Source organism: Xyrauchen texanus, chromosome 22, assembly GCF_025860055.1.
Source record: "Xyrauchen texanus isolate HMW12.3.18 chromosome 22, RBS_HiC_50CHRs, whole genome shotgun sequence".
NCBI lineage: Eukaryota > Metazoa > Chordata > Actinopteri > Cypriniformes > Catostomidae > Xyrauchen > Xyrauchen texanus.
The window spans coordinates 11,612,494-11,638,757 of record NC_068297.1 but is presented as its reverse complement, the minus strand read 5'-3'; the positions used below and the strand labels follow the sequence as shown (position 1 = coordinate 11,638,757).

Genomic DNA, 26,264 nt, shown 5'->3' with positions numbered 1-26,264 from the left:
TCAGCAGAGTGAACAGCAGTGGACTAAGCACACAGCCCTGGGGGGCCCCAGTGCTCAGTGTGGTGGTGGTGGAGATGCTGTTCCCGATCCGGACTGACTGAGGTCTCCCAGTCAGGAAGTCCAGGATCCAGTTGCAGAGGGAGGTGTCCAGACCCAGCAGGTTCAGCTTTCCAATCAGGTGCTGAGGAATGATTGTGTTGAATGCTGAGCTGAAGTCTATGAACAGCATTTGGACGTATGAGTACTTTTTATCTAGATAGGTGAGGGCCAGATGGAGGGTGGTGGCGATGGCATGGGGACGATGGTGGTGGCCTTGAAGCACGTTGGAAAGACGGCGCTGCTCAGAGAGATGTTGAAGATGTCAGTAAGAACATCTGCCAGCTGGTCTGCACATCCTCTGAGCACTCTGCCAGGAATGTTGTCTGGTCCAGCAGCCTTCCGTGGGTTGACTTTACATAGAGTTTTCCTCACATCTGCCGTGGTAAGACAGAGCACCTGGTCGTTGGGAGGAGGGGTGGTCATCCTCGCCACCACGTCGTTCTGCACTTCAAACCGAGCGTAGAAATCATTCAACGCATCTGTAGGGGAGGCATCTTTGTCACAGGCAACTGATGTTGTCCTGTAGTTGCTGATGGCCTGGATGCCCTGCCACATGCACCTCGTGTCACTGCTGTCCTGGAAGTGACTGTGGATTCTCTGGGCATGTGCGTGCTTTGCCTCTCTGATGGCCCGGGAGAGTTTGGCCCTCGCTGTTCTTAGGGCTGCCTTGTCGCCTGCTCTGAAGGCGGAGTCTCGGGTCCTCAGCAGCGCGCGCACCTCCGCAGTCATCCACGGCTTCTGGTTGGAGCGTGTGTTGATGGTCTTGGAGAAAGTGATATCATCAATGCACTTGCTGATGTAGCTGTTCTTTTGCACTATCCACAGCGAGCTCAGAAAGAAGAGATGGATCAGATTGAGAAACATGAAAAATCATCAAAAGACAAAGAAAAAGTGGAACCATTAGACAAGTCTGAACAGTAAGACCCCAAATCATTATTCACATTAGCGCCATCTTAGATTTTTAACGGGAATGAAAACGAGGCTGTGAGGGATAGACTTACCGTCTCTTGCATGCACAAAATAAAGATGTATAATGCTCCTAGATCCCATCTGATTTTCCACAACTCATGTTGTCTGGAGTTATTTGTCTACTGAATGTTCTTTGAAAGACACAAAACATTTTAAAATATAGTACAGCCCATTGAAGAGACTGTGTGTTTTTCCCTCACAGCCTCATTGTTATTCCCATCAAAAATAAAAGTTGGTACTGCTGTGAATAAGATATAAACATTATCCATCCATCCATCATCTATCTGTCTGTCCGTCCGTCCATCTTATTCTCCTAATTGTCATTCTTCATCTCTCTCTCTCTCTCTCTCTCTCATAAGAGAAAATGAAACCATTATACAAGCCTGAACAGTTAACCCCCAAGTCGGGTTTTGTCTGTGTGTCTATCTACCTTTCTCTGTTATTCTCCTTTTGTCATTCTTCAATTCTCTCTCTCTGTCAGAGGTTCCTAAGTCATGTGAGAGAGTGTTCTGTATTCTGTTCCAATCCAGCTTTACCGAGGGTATTGCATCAGTTCAGCACAAGCTGGAAACACTGCTGTGTTGACTGTCAGTATGGTGAGAGAGAACATGACGCACGCCAGGCAGATTACAATTTGAGCAAGACAGCAGTGAAGAAAATATCTATTGGTGCAGGAGCTGGGGAAACACACCAAACTATTCACTCTCTGTTCTTCATTATCACTCTCACCTCTTTTCAAAGGCTCTACAATCAGATCAATGTGTTCAGCAGGTTCTAGGATTGGTTCTAGCATTCGGGAACATTATGAATGGTGGAAACCAAAGCAGAGGACATGCAGATGGATTTAAGCTTGACATCCTCCCCAAGTTAAAAGCTGTCAAGAGCAGTGTGAGTAAAAGTGAGAATATTGCCACTAGGTTCAGATATACAGTAGTAGATATCAATATCATCATTAGAATCATCATCACCATATAAATGACCACAATTATTGAAATAGTGTGTGTTGTAACAAAACTAATTTCCATTCATGGAGTGGTGTAATGCAGACTTTGTCACATACAGTCAAGCCATTAGGGCCACTGGCTACCATTTATAGTAAGGATGCACTGATACAAAATTTGTGTACAGATACAGATATCGTAATATTTAGAACAACATCTGCCGATAACAATACTGATAGTTTTCTGGTTCTGCTTATTATGCTATCTTGTTTCAAATCACTCCTAATTCATTACACATCTTAACAAGACATTTAAATAAAAACATATTATTTATAACATATTAATAACTCCATTATAAAGAAAACACTTAAACAAAACACACATTATTAATGCACATTAACTGAATTCTGAATGACGAAGTTTTTCCCCTTTTTTTTTTTTTGCTGAAGTACACCACACTTTAGCTTTAACAAACTCATAATATTCCTTGCTGTGTTGTGCTTTAAGGTGAACAATCAAATTAGTAATGTTAAAAGTTTTAATGGTAGTTCAACCTCATGAAATTCTAAAAGTAAAAAGCTTACAATTTGCAACTCTGCTGTCACTGTTACCCTGTTCAAAGTAATTTCATACAATAGACATTTTCTTTATACATAGAACAAGTTGGCCAGGGTCCTCATAGAACAATATGTCCCTGCAACCTGAAGCAGCAATTCAAATCATTTAAAGATGGTCTATTCAGCTGGTTAATAAAGACTTTTTTGTGTATTGCAAGGGATTCCATAGTGCTGCTTAATATCTAGGTCATAATCAGAACATTTTGGCTGTATCAGTTACAATGAGAAATCTATACAATACCATGCCAAGGCAGTAGCCTATATCCACATCCCATTTGGTCTATGTCTGCATGTGCATGTGTGGGGCCAACTTGCACTTTGGACACCAGGTCTGGTCTCTTGTTTACAAATGCTTTGAGCTACACTTCTAAACTAAATATCAGAATGTGCATGTATACAGCATGTATACAGTCACAAAACATGAAGAATGATTTTCTCCCCTGTTTATTTCCATCTCTCTTCACCTTCTCTCCCTCCATCAGGATAATTCTCAGAGCCTCCTGTCCTACATAGTTGCTTATTATCTGCAACACTTTTATGAGGTAGGTTTGGGCAATTGTTTATTTCAGTGGCTCCAACCAACCGCCCCCTGCTTTCACACATCCTTTAGAATCTCTGCCAGCATTTTCTTCACGGCGGACTGGAGAATGTGGCTTTGTTTTTCATTTCATTTCATCACTTTTATTTGCCTTTCTTTTCCTTCACCATAGAGACAAATGGCCACTCTGAATGAACTGAGCCTTTTTTGTTGGCTCAATGCCCCTTTTTTGGACACAGATTAAAAGGGCTGTATTGTAAATACCATCGGTCCAGATGTTGTGATTACGAGCTTGTATCCAAATTGACAAAATATGATCTGCATGTTGTTGGTGTGCTTCCAGTGTTTGGGCAAATAACAAGGAGCGTGCATGAGCATCTGTATGTAAACGACTCTGATCTTTGATAGACGGAATGCTATTGATATAAATTTGTTGTGATTTTTGTTATGATTGTTTTCGGAATAAAAGCGAACATTACAGACCATGGAATTTTGACACAATTCACAATCAATCAGTTTTCAGAACCAGTGGTGCAGATATGATCTAATAAACACAAACATCCTGTTTTCATATGATTTTGCTTTAAACTTTCCACTGTTTGTATGTGTTTGTGTGTCAGGATGCAGGTAAAGAAACATGCACATACCTGCTTCCAGAGCCTCAGAATCTGTTTCAAGCTTCACAGATGAAGTTTGAAGATTTTCAATGTGACCTTTGCAAGTTACGAAAAGATCTAAATGGTGAGATATGGATCCACATTCAATAAAAACATCCAAGCTGACAAGCACTCATGCACAAATATATACTCAGATACATGTGGACAAAAACAAAGTCATATACATACTTGTGTATATATACAAAAACACACAAACACATACATTTTGTATACATCAGTGCTAATGACCCGTGTTCTCCTTTAGTTTTATTTGGGCTACCTACTGGCTGCCACAGTGATCAATACTCCTAAAAAGACCCCAGCATGATAAAATAAAATTGGGGGCCATTTTCAACATTTCTCCAATGGGGTGCACCATTGTAATTACACATTTGTAATTAAATCTAGAATGAGAACTGTAATTATCTTCATAAAGGTATGTCACAGTCTGTTGCATTATCCATTACCTAGCACTCAGAACCATTCTGCAAGCTATGGAAATGTGCTACACAAATTTAGTTTTTTCACTACTTATTCCTAGTGTATACATTGTACCCTTGAGCTAGGCACTTAACCTCAGGTGTTATAGGGAATCTGTCCTCGGATTTTAACATGGTGAAGTTCTATTTCAGCGTTATGTAAACACTCACTGTTGTGTGGTGATAAAGATTGTATTCCATTCTGGTGTTTTTCAGAGAAAGAATAGTCTCTTAAATACTGCCAGCTTGGCCCCCTGAACAGTAAAGCAATTTATTAGGGTCTTCAGAAGGTCAGTGAGATTGGTTCAGCTTTGAGCTGTAAGTCAAAGGTTGGACAACCCAGCTTAAGTGCAAGAAAGAGTGTGAATGAGGTGTAAGAATCCGATTACATGCTTAAAGCGGAGTGTAAATCCCTGCAAACGTTTTCATTGCAAACACAAAAGACACACACACTCACACATATGTGGAAATACTTACATTCCAATGTCAGCATGTTTGGCTCATTTAACTTGATGAAAAAACACTCTGGATGTTGATGTGGTCAAATTAGAACAGCTGTAATCAAACCATGTTTGCAATGAATCATTTATCAAGGCTGAGGTTGACTAACACTATCACAAATAATGAAGGCCTAGTGTTTTTAAAAGAGCAATTTACCCAAAATAAAAATTCACTAAGCATTTACTTACTCTCATGTCATTCTGAACCCGGATGACTTTCTTATACAGACCACAAAAGGAGAATTTTTTCGGAATACTTATAAATATATCTTCAATTCAATTGCAGTTCATATTGACTCACTTTAAAGCTTAAGAAAACACCCAAGAAAATTAGTCAATACTACTGTAGTGTGTCAGATCTCAAGTGTTCTGAAGGCATATAATAGGCTTTGTTAAAAAAAAAAAAAAGGTCCAATGTATACTTCAGATTTGACATGATCGCTTAGAGTGTGCATTCAGTTGAATGCTAACCTTTTGAAAGTATACCATACTTAATTTGGCTCTGGGTGCATAAACAGGCAGTCGGTACATGTGTGCTACGACTACTTTGAGATACTGGATTTCTCTTCAGGTGTTTAGAACCATAAACATGTCTTTATATTTATATTTTCTGATTTAGGTTATACAAATACAGAGATCTACTGACCTCCTCAACACAGGCTCTTGATGTGCTCATACTCTGTTGTTATTTCCAGCTTCATCTCCTGTTGTTTACCAGCAATTACATCTTTTTCATCACTTCTTTGTGAAAGCAAAGGCTCAACGGTGAGTTTTGCCAACTTCTGGACCCATTCATGAGTGCAAATAATTCTAGACACATGCACATTCTGCCCATTCAGGGATGTGCGGTTAGAAAAATCGGGCTTTGTGCAGTCTGTGCTTGAGCACTGATGATGAAATTTCATCATTCAGCATTTGCATCTGACCGATACTTTGGGCATTAGGGTTGGGGTTAGGGGATTAGGTTAGGTGAATATCTTGACATCTATTGCACATTTTTAATGCAAGAGAGAAGTGTGTTCACAGTCACATGTGTGTTCACTTGAGCAGATACCACATGTGAGCACAAACTTCTCCTGTATGTTATTGAACGCAAATTACAGAATTTTTGGTACAGAAAGTTGGTTTTATTAAGGTAGGTCAAACTACCAGGAAACAGATTTTCATTTGTTCATGGAAATATCGATTGAAGGATAGGAGGTTTTTGATGCATTGCTATATAGTCTATTAGCTTCACTCCTGCTGTGAGCCATATTTCTGTGTCCCTTAGCCTGAATCCCTTGTTGGCGATTTGCATTGTTAATCTTTCAAGGACCTATAAGTTTAGCCAGCTATACATGGGGTTGATGAATTGTGAATGTGCTTTTCCAGCATATAAATGCTCAGCTAAATAATTTTATTGTACACCTGTGTAACATATCAAGCCTAGGTTTGTTTAACACAAGCAAATAGATTTTACTCTCGCAATGTTTTGTGTTTCTCAGAATCCTCAGCCGTTCACATCCCTAAAATCTCCCTGGTGCCCAATAAGCATGGCTTCTCTCTTAGCACGGCAGTCTATGCCAAATTCATACAATAAATGGATCATCACTGCACTAGCAAGCTAAGCAAAGTGGTAAAGCAGATGTTTGATGCTGACAGCTGGAAGAGGCACTAAGGTAGACTTCACAAGTCCTGTGATCCAGCTGGCTGGTACATTAGCATCTGTGTGTTTGCATTGCATTGATTGACATGTGATCCATCATGGAGTGTAATGATTGAGTGTGATGCAGTAAAGCCTCTTGTGAGCTTCTGTAAGACTTCATGCGTACAATGAACAGGAGTGTCAAAGGAAACAAGTTCATGACATGAGATGAGGTTAATTTGCATCAGGTCACAGATAGCACATTCTTCTCTAACATTATAGATCAGTGACGTGCTGTAAAATGTTGCTGGTGATTGGATGTTGAAGCTTCTCTGCTGATTAGATCAGTTTAGAACAGCAGGAATTACCATGCTGGTTTATGCTTGTTTGTGTTGGTTAGTGCTAGTCTGGTGCTGGTCTAGCTGGCAGACAAACTTAACTGTTGAATATGAAGATTGACAAACATTGTCTTTCTGGTGAAGCTGGTTGATAAAGGAAGTCTTGCTGGATAGCAAAGTCAAGTAACCTGGTGCAGACCTTGGCATCCCATGCATATTTTGGAACAGGGTTTCTAGTTACTAGTTGATCCAAGTCTGTTTTTAAAGGGTCTAAGCTGGTCATTGGCTGGTAGACCAGCTACTGCATTCCAAAAACCAGTCTGGCCACCTTTAACCGATAAGACCAGCTGGTATCTGTTTTTTTACTGGTCCGAAGATGGTCTTCCAGATTGGACCAGCTAATGAGCAGCTTGGACCAGCTAAAAAACAGTTTCCATTCTCCAAAACACAGCTACCATCTTAAGCTGGATTTTGCCACAGGGGAAAAGCATCCAAAACAAAAAAAGGCTGGTGACCTTCAATGATTTTAAACATGGCTGCTTCAAATTTAGGCCCATATCAGTTTCACAAATATGTGAAGTCAACCATCTACTGTGTTCCAAAACCAGCTTGACCAACTTATTACCAGTTTGCCAGCTTGTAGCTGATTTGTTACTTCAACTTTAGGCTCATAACAGTTCCTTTACAAAGACTTTAGGTCAGCAGAAGTATTTTATTGGTGTATCTTGTAGAAATGAATGTTCTGAAATGATGTAACATAAAGTAAGGAGCATGCAATTTCTATGCATTTCCTTGCATTCTTTCTGGCCTGTCTCTCATTTCAATGTCCCCATTTTTTTACTTGATTTTACAGCCTGTTCAGCAGAAACAGAGAAATTGTGTAATGTTTCATCTGAGGAACATGTGCAACCTTTTAAGGACAAAATGGAAGAATATCTCGCAAAGGTAAGAAACAATGCAATCATACAGTACATATTTAGTGACCCTATGTTAGAACAAAATGTGACATGAGAAGTGAAGGACACAGGGCCTCTGGGAAATTCTGGGAAATAGATCTGACCTGACCTGGACCTGATTGTTCCAACATTATTGGTGTAAAGCTAGTGATATGAAAAGTGAGAGTCCTTAATTTCATTATTTCCACTAATTTCTTGCAGGTTCAACATAGACATGAACAATTTCCCATCTCTGTTTTTGGCACAGCAAAGTTTTGTGTTGTTTCTCTAATGAAGGAGGACTGGACAGTTGAGCGATCATGTTGTTATAGTTTCTCTCCATCTTGTTTGTTTGTCTTTTCTGTTCTTCATCTCTCTTTTGGCCTTTCCCTCTTGTTTGGTCTCAGTGTCTATCCATCTCTCTGTTTGATATGGTTTCAGTTCTCCTGTTTATTTCCTCTGTTAAGTGTGTCTAAGCCAATCTGCCTGATATGTCTGTGAGTTGAAAGGAGCTCTGAAAATTGTTTCTGTCGGCACTTGTCAGTCACGTCTGTGTTTCACTGGCCTCTTTATGTTTCGCACTCCAATCATCTTCAATTACATTTTGCAACAGTTTTTTCACACCTCACTCTGGAGTTTACTGGAACACCTCTCTATAACACTCAAGCATGAATTCATTAAAGTGTTGCACCATTTTTCTGTGCAGAATTTCAATGTAAAAACCACAGCAATTTATTTGCTAATTGGATTGGTCTGTTGCATCCTCAAAACCCAAGGACTGTGGCATCATTTTTGCAAAATTATTTTCTGTGGTTTCTTACATGTATTATAACAGTTCCTAGGTTAAATGTCCACTGAGTGGTGCTAAAAGTGAGTCCGATTTTCTTCTGAACAGATGAGGTTTTTAATGTTAATTCTCTATTGAGTTTTAAATCATCACGCCTGCCTAGTTACCCTGAACCTTAAGCCTAAACCTAACCTATAGTGTCATAAAAGCAAATTTGACATGAAAAACTCATGTCTGAAGCAACAATGTAATGTTTTGGCACATCGATGACACTTGACTTATATTTCGACTTGCGAGCTATTCAGGACTCCTCTTTTGCATTGCAAGTGCAATGCTCTATCAGTGAAGCTACCATGCAATTTAATTGCGCTTGAACAAGTGAATGTAGTTTTATATGTAAGTGTTGAACTGTTTTAATCTGCCCTTTTACTTGTTAAATGGAAATAAATATCAATGTTGTTTTTGCACTAAAGCTGCTGTGATATGTACGAGCCATGTAAAAATGTATGTGTAGTAACATGCTCTTTAAGCGTTCACCACTAAATCTGTGTGATTTGCTGTTTTCTTACATGGTTTTTATCATGTCAAATGTTTTCCCTCCAATTCCATTTTTTAGTTGTTTTAGGAAGAGTCCTTCATACCAAATGGAGTCAAATGTCTTGCAAATGATGGACCTGTCTGGTCAAATTAAACCAAGGTAGATTTTGACACTTTTAGAAGGCTCCTTCAAACCGGGCAATTTGGGTTTTCAAAACTGGTTCTCTCTTTCTCTCTCTGGGCATTCTGGGAGTAGAAGGCTGAGTGGTGGATTACACTTATCCTTTTTTCTCTTTATGCTTCTTTTTTCGCAATTCATCTTTTTTATGCATGGTTTGGTAAGTGTTTAATATGTTCTAGTTTATTCGTTTTTTTTGCATGGAGGGATGGCATCTCAGGCCGAGGCATTGTCCTTGTGCAATGGATTCAGGTGTGTACCTGCTGATGGGACAATGGTGGAAGATGTGCTTGTTGTGACAGGGGAGGTGGTAGGCCATGAAAATATTGAATCTGCCTTGCGCGTGAATAAGGCCGTTGTGGTCTTGTTAACCAAATAATTGAAAGTGGCCTTATTGTAAATGACGATTTGGTGCAAGTTACTCCACTTTATGTGGCCTCTTCTAAAATCATGATTTCAAACGTCCTGCCGTTTATAACCGATGAAGTGTTGGAGCGCGAGTTAGTACGTTTTGGGAAAATTGTTAGTTTGTTCAAACGATCTCTCTGGGGTGCAAACACCCGGCTCTAAAACATGTGATGTCTTTTAGGAGACAAGTTAACATGTATTTAGAGTCTCCGGAGCGAACGCTGGATATTTCCTTTTGTGTGAAACATGAAGGAAAAACATATATGATTTACGCAACAACCAGTATTATGAAGTGTTTTGAACGTGGTGAGGTTGGGCATAAGCGGCATGCTTGCCCAAATAAAGAACGTGGCATTGAAAGCATTGTTTCAGGATCAGAGATTGGTGTTGTTTCTGAACTTGTGCCTACCCAAGGAGTTCGGGGCGAGATTGAGTGTCCTCGTGAGGAAAGAGCTTTAGAAGTTAATATAGCCGTTTCCGAAAATGGCGAGGTGAAAACAATAGCGACTGTTTCTGATCAGTAAAATTGTGGTTGTAAATATGAACAGAGAAATTGATGAATCACTAAATGTTGAAAACATCAATGGATTGCATTCTGCACCAAGTACAAGTGGTATTCAGTCTAGCGATTGTAATGTGGAGTGTGTGGTGGAGGAGGAGCAGATGGAGCTGATCTGCAACAAAGAATGCAATAAGGGTGGAATGGATGAAACTTTGTCAGATGAGAATGCATCTGTACATCACTTTGAGTTATGTTCACAGGAAGATTATCCATGTAGTGGTGAGGTGAATTTTCAAGAGTTCTCACAAGATGACTCCTTATTGTATACTTTAGAAGAGATTCATGATTTTCTGGATGATAATTTTGGGAAGCAAGTTAATTTGATAGATTTTTTTCCAGATATTGAGAAGTTTGAGAAGTCTGTTTCAGTACATCAAAAGAATGTGGGTTTTGAGATTCTAAGTGAAAAGAAAAGGTTTTGTTTAAAGAAACATATAACGGCTATTAGAAAGTATAGAAAAGTAGCTAAAAAGAGAATGTAAAAGTTTTTTTTTTAAGCTAAACATTTTCATGCATCACATGGTGTCTTTTTTGTAATGCTGCTTCTATCTGTTTTTTTACTTTCCCACTTAAACATAAATATGGAAGTTTTAAGAGTAGGTGCTCTTAATATAAATGAGGGAGGGATATGCACAAACGTGCATTAGTATCTGAAATGATAGAGCAGAAAAAATTACATGTTATTTATCTTCAAGAAACGCATAGTGATGTTGGTATTGAAGTTGAGTGGGGACTGTGGTGGAAAGGGCAGTATAAATTAAGCCATAAAACAAGGAGTGGCAATTTTCTTTTCACCTGATTTAAGAGTTACCGTTTTGAATACAGAAGAACCAATAAATGGTCGTCTCCTTGTAGTTAAAGCTGACATTGATGGGGAAATTTATTATTTCATAAATGTGTATGCACCAAATGTAGGGTTTAAAGATTCATGTTTTTGGTGTGTTAAGTAATGTGTTTAAAAAATGCTTCAATGATGGAAATGTCATAGTGAGGGAGGATTGGAATTGCACAGAGAATTTTTCTGTTGATCGAAATACTGAAGTGCCCCATATTCAGTCATCATATTGTTTATCAAGGTTAATGAGGGCAAATAATCTTTTGAATATATGGAGGGTTAAACACCCTGACGCGAGGCAATATACATGGGTCAAGGTGAATAAAAATAGATTTACTGCTGCTCATTTGGATAGAATTTATGCATCTAAACAGTTGAGCTGTCAAATTATTGATTGTTCTATCACTCCAATGGGTTTTACAGACCATAATTTGGTTTTGGTTGTAATAAGTAAGTCTCAAGAGTTCAAATAAGTCCTCCTTTTGGCATTTTAATATTAGACTGCTTCAAGATAAATATATTTGTAAGTATTTTGAAATATTTTGGCAACAGTGGAAAAGGAAAAAAAAACCTAAGACAGCGGTGGGATATAGGAAAAGTTCATATCAAAGTGTACTGCCTGCAATATACTGCTAATTCTACTAAAGTGTTGAGAGAAATAATTGAGTCTGTTGCCTCCGATCCACCTGAGGAGGCGAGGCTGTCATCCGCTAGAGGGAGGAGGAGTGGCAAAGGACCAAGCTAAGGCGTATCAGAGAACCGGTGAGTACGTGTTTTTTTTCCTTCTCTCTCCCGCTGCTGCTACGTGTTGGCCTTTCCCTCTCTTGTAAATTTTACTTTGGTTTTTAGGGGGTACTGCACTGTTACATGGAGTACCTCCTGTGTTTTTAATTATTGCTGTTTCCCTCCCCCTGTCCCCTCCCAGATTCAGGAAGAAGGGGATGACCTGCTAGCATACGGGGCGGAAGGCACGCCATGTCAAATTGTCCAGAAGCTGAGATTGTCAGACCTAAATAGCTGTAACATGGCTAAGAATTTCTCCTCCAATTCTAAAAACACAAAGACGAATTTTCTTTTGATTAATTATTACTTAATATTATCAATGACTTAGATTTGTCATCGATAAATGGTAAGGCCCAGTTACTACTGTCACGTTGGGTTTGTGGAGAGGGGACGCAGGAGCAACGTTTCAATCTTTTAATAGTAGACGCTACATAGAATCAGTCAAGGAAACTCCGAGTGGAACAAACTATAAGGCTGACAATACAACGAAACAATACAAGAACTGACAAGGAATTAATAAAACTGGAGGGTATTTATGCACACAGGTGCTGATGAGGAAACAGAGAACAGATGAGGAGCATTGGAAACAGATGGCAATGATGAGGGCAGTGCATTAAGTGTAGTCCAGGAGAAACTAAGGATGAAGCAAAATAAGAGTCTAAGAGGCTCTGGGACAGATGGGGCTACAGGCACTGACTCTGGGATGGCCGAGGCTACCGGCACTGACTCTGGGATGGCCGAGGCTACCGGCACTGACTCTGGGATGGCCGAGGCTACCGGCACTGACTCTGGGATGGCCGAGGCTACCGGCACTGACTCTGGGATGGCCGAGGCTACCGGCACTGACTCTGGGATGGCCGAGGCTACCGGCACTGACTCTGGGATGGCCGAGGCTACCGGCACTGACTCTGGGATGGCCGAGGCTACCGGCACTGACTCTGGGATGGCCGAGGCTACCGGCACTGACTCTGGGATGGCCGAGGCTACCGGCACTGACTCTGGGATGGCCGAGGCTACCGGCACTGACTCTGGGATGGCCGAGGCTACCGGCACTGACTCTGGGATGGCCGAGGCTACCGGCACTGACTCTGGGATGGCCGAGGCTACAGGCACTGACTCTGGGATGGCCGAGGCTACAGGCACTGACTCTGGGATGGCCGAGGCTACAGGCACTGACTCTGGGATGGCCGAGGCTACAGGCACTGACTCTGGGATGGCCGAGGCTACAGGCACTGACTCTGGGATGGTCGAGGCTACAGGCACTGACTCTGGGATGGTCGAGGCTACAGGCACTGACTCTGGGATGGCCGAGGCTACAGGCACTGGCTCGTTGATCATGGCAGGCGTGGGCACTGGCTCGTTGGCTGTAGAAGGCTTCAAGGGCATCCACTGTGGCAGGAGATTCAAAGCCCTCATTCTCCTTACCCACAGTGAAAGGTGAGCTGCAGAGCCACCTCCACGCAGTCGGCGATCATCCAGTGAGGACCCATGGAGGCATCAGCTCCTTCAATGCACTATTCATATCAGCCCTGAAGAAACTCAGAGTGTAGTCATCATTAGTGCACCAAATTCACGAGATGGAGAAACTCACGCACGTGATCCTCAACTGGAAGGTCTCCTTGTTCGAGGAGGAGGATTGCTACTGCCAGTATATCCATTTTGTTAGGTCAGTTCCTCTGTCACGTTAGGTTCATGGAGAGGAAGAGAGGAGATGCAGGAGTAACGTTTCAATCTTTTAATAGTAGATGCTGGAGTGGAACAAATGCATAGAATCAGTCAAGGAAACTCACTGGAGTGGAACAAGCATTGGAGTGGAACAAACTAGAATGCTAACATAACAATAAATTGAGAGAATACAAGAACTGACAAGGAATGAATCAAACTAGAGGGTGTTTATATACACAGGTGCTGATGAGGGAACGGAGAACAGGTGTGCATTATAGGAAGTGTAGTCCAGGGGAAACTAAGGATGACAAAAAGCATTTCAAAATAAGAGTCCACAGAACAGAACAGTGAATAAATGTGACAACGACAGTAATTTTCTAGAATTTAGAGGCTTTCACGTAATCCCTCTTTAGTAGGTGAGAGCAGCAGCAGGTCGTCTGCATATATAAGACATTTAATTTCTCTGTCCTCCAGATTGAGTCCAGGGCCAGAAGAGTTTTGAAGCATTGTGGCCAATTGATTTATTTAAATATTAAATAACGTTGGGTATAGGCTGCAGCCTTGATGAGCTCCCTTATTCTGGCTGAAATAATCAGTTATTTTGTTGTTTATTTTAATGCAACATTTGTTGTCTTTGTACATGTCCTTATCATAAAAAGTTTCCTCCTAGTCCACTCTGAATCAGTTTTAGGAAGAGTCCATTATGCCAAACTGAATCAAAGGCTTTTTCATCATTGAAGCAACCAAATATTTTTCCTTGTTTTTATTGGTGGACATGTTTGTGTACACGTGTCTGTAGTGTGTATATGTGATCAGTTCTCGGTTTTGGCATGAATCCAATTTGACCATTGTTTAAAGTCTAGTGTTTTTGGAGATTTTAGACTAATCTGGAATTCATAGTGCAGCAGAATAGCTTGCCAAGGTAGCTGCTCACTGAAATGCCCCTGTAGTTGTTTGGGTTAAATTTGTCACCTTGTTTGAAGATTGGGGTGATTTGATTTTCTTTCCAATTCTCAGGAAAGTGTCCTGATTTTACGGGCATATTGAGTAATTTTAGAATGGCCTCATTCAATTTGGGGCTTACAAGTTTCAACATCTAATAGCAAATTCCATTTGAGCTGCAAGATTTTTTTATTTTTGAGGGATTCTATTTTTTCACAGAGTTCCTATAGTGATATGGGTGTAATGTTGGGTATAAGGAGTGGAAAATGCAGGAGTAAATACTTTAATAATAAATTCTGGAGTGGAACAAACAATATAGCTAAACAGGCTAACAATCCACAATGGAAAAACTTCAAGGACTCACAATTGATAAACAAAACTAGAGGATATTTATACAAAAAGTGTTAATGAGGAAATGGAGGACAGGTGAGGAAGATGAGGAACAGATGGAAGTGATGAGGGCAGTGAATTCTGGGAGATGTATTGGGATACATTTCAAAATAAGAGTCCTAGTAAAACATAAGGGTTACAGACTGTGACAATGGGGGTGTCCAAAATATTTAATTGACCCTTTATTGGGTATTCTAGTTGATGTAGTTGGGAGGTCATATTTTTCTGGGTGGAGTTTAGTTCACTTTGTGTATAAAGGTTTCCAGAATGTTCTGTCTAGGTGAATGGGTCATGGATGGGAATTTGTTCTTCTTTTTTGGACATATTTAAATTGTTCCATGATTCCCAGAATACATTTTAATCAAATGCTTCCCCAATCTTGTTGATCTTTGTTGTCATATGTTCAGCTCTTTTGATTTTTATCAGTGACTTGTGCTTTTTAAGAGTTTGTTGATAGGTGACATGTGTTTGTTGGTTTGAGGGGTCTCTGTGTTTTTATTTGATAACAATTGTAGTTCTTTTCTTGACATTTAACATCCTTTGTCAAACCAGTCAGTTTTGGCAGTGTACTTTTTACTCCTGTTCATTTTCATTTTTTTCAATGATTTGCTGGCAATTGTGAAAACTATTTTATTTAATTGTTTTGTTGCCATATTGATGCTTTTCTCATCTTCTCCAAATGTGGTGAAGAGGAACATATCTATCATGTTCTCAGCCCGAGTGCTGTGGAGTTCAGCTTCATACTGGGGTGTACTATCTTTTCTCCAGAAGAATCTTGTTGGGAGGGGATACAGTGTAGGCTTCTGATATGAAGATGGTAGAAGACTGGTTGACTTGTTCAGACTAATGACAATGTGACAGTGGTCAGAGATAAGTAGCTGTGGCTTCAATGTGAATTATCTTGTTTTGGTCTAGATCTGTGATGGTGTAGTCCACTGTACTGCTGCCTAGAGAGGAGCCGTAGGTAAATCGGCACAGAGAATCACCCTTTGTTCTGCTGTTCACTATATAGAGAACCATACTTTTACAGAGCTGCACAATTTGCTTTACATTTTAGTTTATTGTGCTGTCATAGCTCAGACGTAGTTTAGTTGGACATTTGTTTTGATGTACTGTATATTTGTATTATTAATAATAAACTTGTCACCAAATAAACTAAAATAATCCAGTTCTTTCCCACTTCTTGCATACAGATCCCCTATCATAAGGACTGAGCCTAAATACTTAAACTGAATGATCTCAGATTGTAATGTAGAAAAGATCTCCTCACTATAATAGGGTGACTCATGTGGGGGGATGTAGGTGGCACACAGTTAGGACGGTTGATTAATCTAATACAAATTTCAGCATGTTTTTTATATGGCTAATGTCGCTTGTGTCTGCAATACCTCTTCCTGACACAGCGTAAGTATAGCTGTCTATCTGTCTGCTGACATGCTGTCTTACCCACTCCTCTAGATCAGGGGGTGTGTTATGGGGGCATTTCGGTGTAACATCCTTGATTGTTTTAGCAAATATTCTCATGCCCTCTTGATGAATGTGGAGACAGTCATATAGGTGCTCATGAGTGATGCGCTGGTGGTTTGCTATGTGTAAATTCGGCATGAATGCACACACATCAGTTATCTCTGCATTAATGGCATTGATGGTATTTTGTGGAACATCTCTGTGAGGCAAAAATGTAAAGATGATGACAGATGACACTGGGGTAGATTCCTCTAGCTTTTCACCACGTTGATGAGAGCTTTGGTGACGTCCACCCTCCTGGTGCTAAGGTCATTTGTAGTATGTGTGGGAGTGCACCCAATTCACATTCACTCAGAAAATTTAAAGCAGAGTAAGAGGTGGGACACCAGAATTTCCTTACATTTCTCCCTGGAAACAGTTGTCTCTGGTCGAGGTGGTTGCCGTTAAAATCACAGAGGATGGCAATGTTGTGTTGTCTCTTTTTTTCTGTTGCAGCTGATAGATGTTGTTGTGGTCTGTGGATATCTCTGTCTGATGCTGGTGTCTTTTCTCTTGGAGTTCTGAGAAGCTTGAGAGACCTGAGAAAACTTTAGGGTTGAAGGGGATGGGATGGTGTGTGTTTGTGTGTTGACACCGCTGGTGTTTTGGTGTGTTTGTGATGTGTTCAGGAGTAGAGGAGTTTTTGTCTCCTGGCACACTGTTGCTGTTGTTCTGTGGTTGTGATGTGTTCATTGCTTGTGTGTAGCTGTTGTCTCATCTCCTCCAGTTGTTTCTCCAGCATATTGGTGTGTTGATCTTTATTGAGCAGCTTCTTCCCTCTTCAGCTCATCTCACAGCTCCAGGTTGTTCTCCTCCAGCTGTCTGACAGCAGAGCAGAGCTGTTGAAGTTGTTGTAAGCTGAGGTGCCTGGACTGGTTTTGGAGCTGTTGTAAGTTTCCTCTTTAAACAGGATGTAGTCCTACTCCAGCTCAGTGGTATTGTCTATCAAGGCCTTGGTCTTTGGGGATGCAGAAGAAACAGGGTGTCTGTGTAATACAAGGGTGCTCGAGCTGAGGTCAGTGTTTGTGGATGTTATGTTGTAGGACTCTGCTCTTCACCTCCTTCTGAACCTCCTTTTTAAAGTCTCTGAAATTCTTCTGGAATTCATCAAGGCTGGGTTCTGACACCTTGACCATGACTGTACCATTGTGAAACAAGTTCACAGTCAGCTTTGTCTATTTTTAACCTTCTAGAGTGAGTTGTCCGCCTTTACTGATGCCACCTTTTCTGCTGCAGTTCATGGCAGATATCAGAGTGTTGTGCCAGGCTGATGGCTGATCAGTGAAGAAGAGCAGGTTTCACCGGACTCTGTTGGGTTCTGGTCCACTGTAGTCAGGATCATCTCTTTCATCTTCTTCTGATCTTTGTTTGGTTTAACTTCTGCTGGATATATTATCTCTAGCTCCTCTTCATTTTTGAAAAATGCTACTACCTTAGGCAGGCCCAAGCTGTGATCAACTTTTTTAACTGCCATGGAATGTTAGCCTGGCTAGCAGTTAGCTTGATGTATTGATTATCCACCTCTTACTGGGGAAACTAATGTGGGTGGGACTTCTGCCGGAAGTTGTTCTAGAGCATTCCCTAGCTCTGACTGCAGTTATTTAAGACCCTGTTTACAGCTGGTAATAAGGCGTATTTCGTATGATCTGATCGCAATTGTTAATGATAAAAATAGTTGTAAACAGGGTGCAAATTGTTTTGAGATTAGATCACAAAAAACACATACAGAGGTAGTCAAAGACCACATCGCATGTGTGGTTTAAAACAGCGTCCTGATGCATCAGGATGCATCTTCAAGTTTCTTAGATGTCTTACCTAATAATCTTCAACCTCTTTTGATCTTAGTTTAGTTTCCAATAATTGAAGTAGTGTTTGAACCATATAAACATACGTTTTCTGGCAAAAATGTAAGTTTGAGCAGGAGCTGATATTTTTTCTGCCAAATGCCATCAGAACTCTCTCTCTCTCTCTCTCTCTCTCTCTCTCTCTCCCTCTCTAATTCTTTGTATTCAAATTTGCCCTTATAACAAAACCCACATGTGGTCTGGCGGCAGGGGTAATAGGGTGGGGTTCTCATGAAATGTCCCCCTTCTTGCACTTTCTCTTTGATCTAGAGACTTGTGGGTCTCCTCTGCCTGGAATCCCAAGGATGGGTCACATGACCATGGAAGAACCCTCTTAAACATCCCGATTTATGTATTCTGCCACCAGTTAAAGGAAACAGACTGAACATGTAATGGAAAAAAATACTGGTCTCATTTTTTGTTATTTGTATGATTTTAAACTCCAGGAGGGCAACAGTCTCTGGCTCCACTGCCTCAACCACTACTGTTTATTTTTCAGAGCATGAAATTAACTACAGAAAGAAAGAGGATGAAAAAGTGAGCGAGAAAATGTGTGTGTGTGTGTGTGTGTGTGTGTGTGTGTGTGTGTGCAAAGGGTATTATGCTATAAATGTGGTTTATGAGGACATTTCTAGTGTCCCCATAATTCAAATCGCTTAACAAACATACTAAACGATGTTTCTTTGAAAATGTAAAAATCCAGAATGTTTTTGGTGAGAGTTAGGTTTAGGGGTAGGGTTAGGAGATCTATAGTTCGTACAGTTTGAGAGTCCTCATAAAGATTGCCGGACCAATATATGCGTGTGTGTGTGTTTGTGTTTGTGTGTGTGTGTGTGTGTGTGAGAGAGAGACATACAGAGAGAGGTTGTTGCTATGCTGATTGATCTATGTTCATTCTACTAATACCCTGGGCACACAGAATCAAAGTGATATATTAACCGTATTTGTCAAAATCAGTAAAATGCCTACATGTCAATGACCAAAACTTTTGAATAGCTACCAGATGATGGCATGTGCTCCCTTACAAAATAAACTTCTGTGGTGGTTATGAATGGGAATCATGAGGAATTCAACGATTCTGGATTTGATTCAAGTCAAGTCATTTTTATTTATATAGTGTTAGGGGTATAACAGTTGTGACCCGGACCAGATATGGAGAAAGAAAACCAGGAGTCGAGAAATTTGATTAAAGAATCCAAAATTTACTGAAGAATAGTTTGCAGTGAAATTGGTAGAGCCAGCGGCAAAGTCTCACGAGGAGATCGAAAGCTAACTCGTACCTTACACAAAATCTTACATCAATTATACCATTTGCAAGGACGTACATTCCATTATTTTACTCCTGATTGGCTAAAAGAACATAAAGTCACAACATATAGAGAGCTATGCGGCCTATCAACATTAATCAGCGCACTTGTCGTCAGAGCCCGAGATTTACATCGGAAGTGACCTCGCAGATGATCGTGAGCGTCTTCGAGTCGGCCTGGTGTGCCTTCCTGGGTTCAAAACCTGGGTAGAAGGTCAAACGCACACACAAAACACTGACGAACAACAGTTCTTCTCTGGGCACAGGAGAGCCAGAGCACACATTATCAGGTCATTTAAGCCAAAACAAGAGAGATAAAATTTTCACTCCTCAGGCAGAGGAGAGGGGTAGAAATAACATACCTTTCTTCCCTAAAGAAATAATAAGAGAAAATCACACTTCTACTATTCATGTAGTATTGCATAGGACTTTGAACCATATACTTAATCATAGAAAAGTAACGATCAAACACAGAACATATGTTTAACATTCTCCCTGCCCCCTCTCATCACAGCTAAGCTTATCCCCAAAGGACCTTCAGACTACGGGCAGGACAGAGAGAGAGACTCTGGAATGTTCCTTAAAAGACACTAGTTAACATTCCAACACACATAAGATTCAAAGTATATTTCAGTTATGCATAAGAAAATAGAATTGATTATGTGATCATGCATATAGTTAATTCATCACTTTATTAAAGAAGTTAAGCAACAGAATATAGATAGATACTGATATAAAAGGATATATATATGTATTGATATATCTGAAGAGCCAAGGGATTTTGACCCTCACCCTTTAATAGTGACTTTCACAACACACATCGTTTCAAAGTAGCTTTACAGACGGTCAGGCATTCACAGAAGATAAACTCTAATGTCTATAATGTCTATGAGTCATCATTGTGTAGTTTGATCAAATACAATTGTGAATTGTGTTTAAAAATAAGTAATTACATAATAATTGTATTTATAACCCCAGCGAGCAAGCCGAAGGCGACTGTGGCAAGGAATACAAAACTCCATAAGATCTTGGTTAATGGGAGAAAAATAACCTTGGGAGGCCAGTTCCCCTCTGGTTAACATCATGTATATAATGCCAATATTACTTATGTATAGTGCAAGTCATGGTTTAAAATTATTAAACTAAGTAAGTTTTAATGGACAGTATTTAAACAAAGATTTTGTATGAACTGTAAGATTAATGACTAATGTCTTTGAAGTCCATTCTGTATTAACTGCAGAAGTTCACATAGATGCAATTGTCCTTGTTAATTGGCTGATGAAGGTTTTTGTTGGAAATTGATAGTCTATGTATTCCATTTCAAGAGTGTAGTCCATCAATAGACCGAGGTGATGCAGGCAGAGATTAGTGAGGTGCATCGCAGTTCAACCTGGCCAGTCATTTCGGTGAGGTTCGGTGGGGTCTATCCTAAGTCCAAGATACAGACAAGGTACGTAATAGACTGAAGTGATGTTTGGCTGGCACTGACTGCATTTAGTCATCATCACATCTCAGGATAGGAGACCTGAGGTTGAGACAGGGAAACAAATAAAATAATATAAGCATAGATGCCATTCAATTTATTGCAGAGTTATAGATCACGATCAGTGTTTCTGGTTTCTGGTTCCAGCATACCTAACTAAAGCAGCCTAATTGTGTGTTGAAGTATAGGTGTATGCCTGGCTAAATAGATAATATTTAGACTTAAACTGAGGGAGTGTGTCTGCATCTTGAACGGTGTTAGGGAGACTATTCCAAAGTTTAGGAGCCAAATATGAAAAGGATCTACCTCCTTTTGTGGATTTTGATATTCTAGGAACAATTAACAGGCCAGAATTTTGCAATCGTAATGAACGTTATGGAATATAGCATGGTAGAAGGTCACTTAAGTACTGCAGAGCTAGACCATTCAAATCTTTGTACGTAGTTAACAGAATTCTAAAATGAATATGAAATGTAACAGGTAGCCAATGTAACGATGTTAAAATGGGGGTAATATAATCATATTTCTTGGTTCTCGTCAGCACTTTGGCTGCTGAATTTTGAACCAATTGAAGTTTGTTTATTGACCTTGCTGGACATCCTCCCAGTAATGCATTACAATAATCTAGTCTTGAGGTCATGAACACATTCATTTGTTTTTCGGCATCAGCAACAGAGAGCATGTACCGTAATTTAGCAATATTTCTTAGGTGGATGAATGCTGTTCTTCAAACATTGGTAATTTGATTTTCAAAGGACAGATTGGTATCAAATATAATACCTAAGGTCTTTACTGTTTAAGGCACTCCAAGTAACATTGACTGCTATACAGTAAAGAACTCCTTTCGTGTTCCTGGAAGAAAGAATTTTATATGGGTTTTGAAAGACATGAATATGAGTAATGGTGACAGAATAAATTAACCAATACTTTATTCTCATTAGCAAAGCTCATGGAAAAATGTTTGCGCTTAGAATATTTGCTTAACCTCAATTTGTTTTAACATGATTTTTACAGTAAATTGCTTTTGTTTTGCTTTTTGATATTTCATGCCATCAGATTACAAATGTTTTATTTTGGAGGGTTTATGTTTGTCATAATCTGTGCAGGTGTGTGTATGCTCCAAAACAAAGATGTAAAAAAACATGTACGCTTGGACCAACATGAATAAAATTGTTTGGGAAAATTATTAAGTCTGTTTGATTAGAACTGGGAGAAACCGGATCCTGAGTAGCTCAGCAAGTATTGACGCTGACTACCACACCTGGAGTCACGAGTTTGAATCCAGGGTGTGCTGAGTGACTCCAGCCAGGTCTCCTAAGCAACCAAAATAGCCCAGTTGCTAATAAGGGTAACACGGGGTAACCTCCTTGTAGTCGTGATTAGGGGTTCTCGCTTTCAATGGTTCATGTGGTAAGTGGATCGCAGAGAGTAGCATGAGCCTCCACGTGCTGTGAGTCTCCGCTGTGTCATGTACAGTGAGCCATGTGATAAGATGTGCAGATTGACGGTCTCAGAAGCGGAGGCAACTGAGACTTGTCCTCAGCCACCCGGATTGATATGAGTAACCGCACCACCACTAGGACCTACTAAGAAGTGGGAATTGAGCATTCCAAATTGGGAGAAAAGGGGATAAAAAGATGGAAAAAAGTAAACAGAAAAAAAGAAATTAATTTGAACAAACCACTGATAACCTCCCTATTATAACCTATTTTATTCACTGACAAGTAGTTCAAATACAGAAGTATAAAATTCAAATAAGTTTAGAAGTATAAAACAATAGACTGCGTCATGTTTATAGTCCCTCTGTCATATTTTTATTCACCCAGCCAAGGCAGGGCTTGAGCTCCAGGAAAAACATCTCACTGACACGCAGAGGATTTAAGTTGTCTTGCTGGTTAACCTTGCCAAGTTTACTTATTACTGTGTCAAATTGGTTATTTCTCTGTGTGCGTTTCTTCTACAGTATGTGTGTGTGTCTGTGTTTGTGCATGAGCATCCATGTTATACCCTGACTTCTGGTACTAAAAGCACAATTCACTGAGATTGGTTGACGTTGAGTAGATCTTGGCTCTTAGAGTGGAAAGAACAAATATGACAAGTCAATTAACTTTAAAAGCCTTTGTGTTCATTGTCTGAAATGTTGCTCATTCCTGTATTTTCTTCCAAGCGCTAGACTTACATACCAAAAGGTTGCTATAGGCAAAAAGAAATTGCACTTGTCGTTCTTTATGTGAGAACAATATTTTTTTGTAATCTAAAATTTCACATTTCACATGCTTGAAGTAAGCCAATCAAATTCACAATTCCTTTGTGTCAACTTTCTAATCTTATTTTATGATATTTTGTTCATAGTGTCATGCTTTTCTTTGAATGCTTTCCAGTTTTCTGGAGCTGAGCATGTTTTTCCCTGTAAAGCCTAAGTCGGGAGAGAAAGAGGTTTCACCAAACACATTTTTCTCAGTGTGGCATGAGTTTTTGTCTGATTTTAAGGAACTATGGAAGAGAGAGAATAAAAGTCTACTGCAGAAGAGTAGAAGAAATTATGTTCTCATTGCAATTTTGTCTGTCATTGTAAATTTGTATATCAGCCTTGATTGATTGATAGTTGATTGGTCTAATTTTAAGCATTCATTTGTGTGTTTTTTAGGTTGAAAGTAGCAGAAGACTTTCAGACTGGCACGAGAGAAGGCTACTTACAATGTAAAATCTAAACATGCATCAAGAATAATAGGTTGAAAAAAATATTGCATGCTTTCCACACATACACACACACACACACACACACACACACACACACACACACACACATGTTGTGTTTCCATGTTTTATGGGGACTTTCCATAGACATAATGGTTTTTATACTGTACAAACTTTATATTCTATCCCCTAAACCTAACCCTACCCCTAAACCTAACCCTCACAGAAAACTTTCTGCATTTTTACATTTTCAAAAAACATAATTTAGTATGATTTATAAGCTGTTTTCCTCATGGGGACCGACAAAATGTCCCCACAAGGTCAAACATTTCGGGTTTTACTATCCTTATGGGGACATTTGGTCCCCACAAAGTGATAAATACACGCCACACACACACACACACACACACACACACACACACAGACACACACTTAAAAATATAGGTTCCAAATAGAGTTATTTGGAGCGAACCTTTCAGTGATCAGTTCTGAAGACGCTTTTTATAGTCAAAAGAACATTTTTCCATTTCAAATAATGTGCAGTGGGTTTCATGGATGTGGATGAGTTTTTTCATGGAACCATACAGTACATGCTGATAAAGAACCTTTGATTTGAATATTCACAAACACCGACTCAATATAGCGGCATGGTTACCTAGATACCACTGTCATCATAGAAGTAGGGCCCTATTTTAGGAGCACTAGTGTTAAGCAAAGCTTAAGTCATAAGAGCAAAATCAGTGGGCTTGGCCATGCATGAAGTTTTGGTGTTTTCGTGCAAGCATGTGCTAAGTCTAAGCGCTAGTGGGTTTAGCGAAATCACCCGCACAATGTGCAAATGGGCTGGATCAAGTGCAGTTTATTTCTGAGGTTTCCTCCAATTATTCCACCGTCTGCATCCTATTATATAGTCCATTCCCTCAAACACCCACAATATAAACAAAAACAGCACATAAGAAGTTGGTAGTGTACATGGTCTGTATGCAATGAATTAGAAGAATTGAAAATGACATTCTTTTGTGCATTAACTGATTAATGATTGTTGGGGATATTTCTATGACAGTGACACACTTTGCAATAACATTGCAAATTAGATCATAAAAAAATATTGTAATTTTAAACATACCGTAATATTAATAATTGAAAAATAAATCATGAACTCTAGATAATTTAACACAAATCTCATATATATATATATATATATATATATATATATATATATATATATATATATATATATATATGTATTTAAAAAAACGTGGTTTTCAAACATCTTAGCGCAATTACCTATTTCTCAGGAAACTACATACAATACACCCACAATTTGCATGCATATTGCGATTAGAATTAGTGCGCTCATGAAAATAGACCCCATACTGTGTACACCATAATTACAAGTGATGAATAACTTACCTTTACCAGGGTAAAATCTAACTGCAACCATTATCTGTTTCTCTGTTTCTCCTCATGTCACACAGAAAGCCAAATTGGGACAGAAGATGTGAGTTTCTGCCATAGACCACCTAATCCTACAAAACCCTTTGTGTCCACTTTTCTTGCTTGATCTCCATATACAACAATGAGCATAACGATGAGATTTTTCAAATATATAACTTATTTTTTTAGTAAATGAAAATGGACATATTTTTCAGAGTTGTTTAGTTTTGTGTAAAGACAGAAACTAACATTAAACTATCAATGTAACTTAAGTTTTACAAAAGCGCATGCTGAACAGTGTTGTGTAAGTTACTCAAAAAGTAATTCTCTACAAATGACTAATGATTTATCTAATACAGATTACTGTTTTAAGTAATTACTGTTAAAAATTTACTGACTATACTGATTACTTCATATGAAAAGTAATCAATTTAATAATTACGTTTAAGTTACTTTCTAAAACATTGTTTGTTTGTTTTGTTTTTCGGTCAATGAGCTCAAATTAATGTACATATTTTCTCCTTGTTCATTAAAAGGATTAAACATGTTTTGCTGATTGTATGTCTTGTTTGCAACAATGACCCATTAGAACCATAAGTAATTCATTGAAAGTCAGTAACTGTAATCTGATTACAATTATTCATTTCACAGATTCAATTCCATTTCCAATATGAATAATGACAACTGGATGTCACTTACAAGAAATTGAAACCACAGAATACATAAAGAAAACATGACAATATCTGGGTGTACATTGTTGCTCCACCACCTGCTTGAAGTCTTAAAAGAGTGTTAACTTATTTTAATAGTTCATTTAAGGGCTGCCACGGTCTGCTGTTATGGGAACAAGTAAGTGATCAGAAAATCAGACAAATACTTTGAAATAAGCATGGAAGAATATTGGAAAAGTGAAATTCAGTATTATGCATCCTCTGTTTCATCAAACAGTTTTTAACTAGCCCAGCCTGTAATATTTTTTGTTTTGTTTATTTCTCTCTTGCAACAGAAGTGTGAGGTGTGTTTAATGTAATGAGTTGAGAAATTAATACAAACATTATGACTTGTTTTTATACAATGACACTTCTTCAATTTGATCCATCAGTGTTGTTTGTACAGCAGTTGTCAATAGTTCACAGTGTGCAATAATTATTTTTAATTAATAATTATTTAAAGAGCTGGACAGCTTTGTATTTCATGGGTGACCATTG

At 39.2% G+C, this 26,264-nt stretch overlaps 1 pseudogene; it reads left to right on the top strand.

Moving 5' to 3' along the window:
• Positions 1-23,658, top strand: part of LOC127662317 (formin-2-like) — a 62,070-nt pseudogene extending 38,412 nt beyond the window's left edge.
• The last annotated feature ends 2,606 nt before the right edge of the window (positions 23,659-26,264 follow it).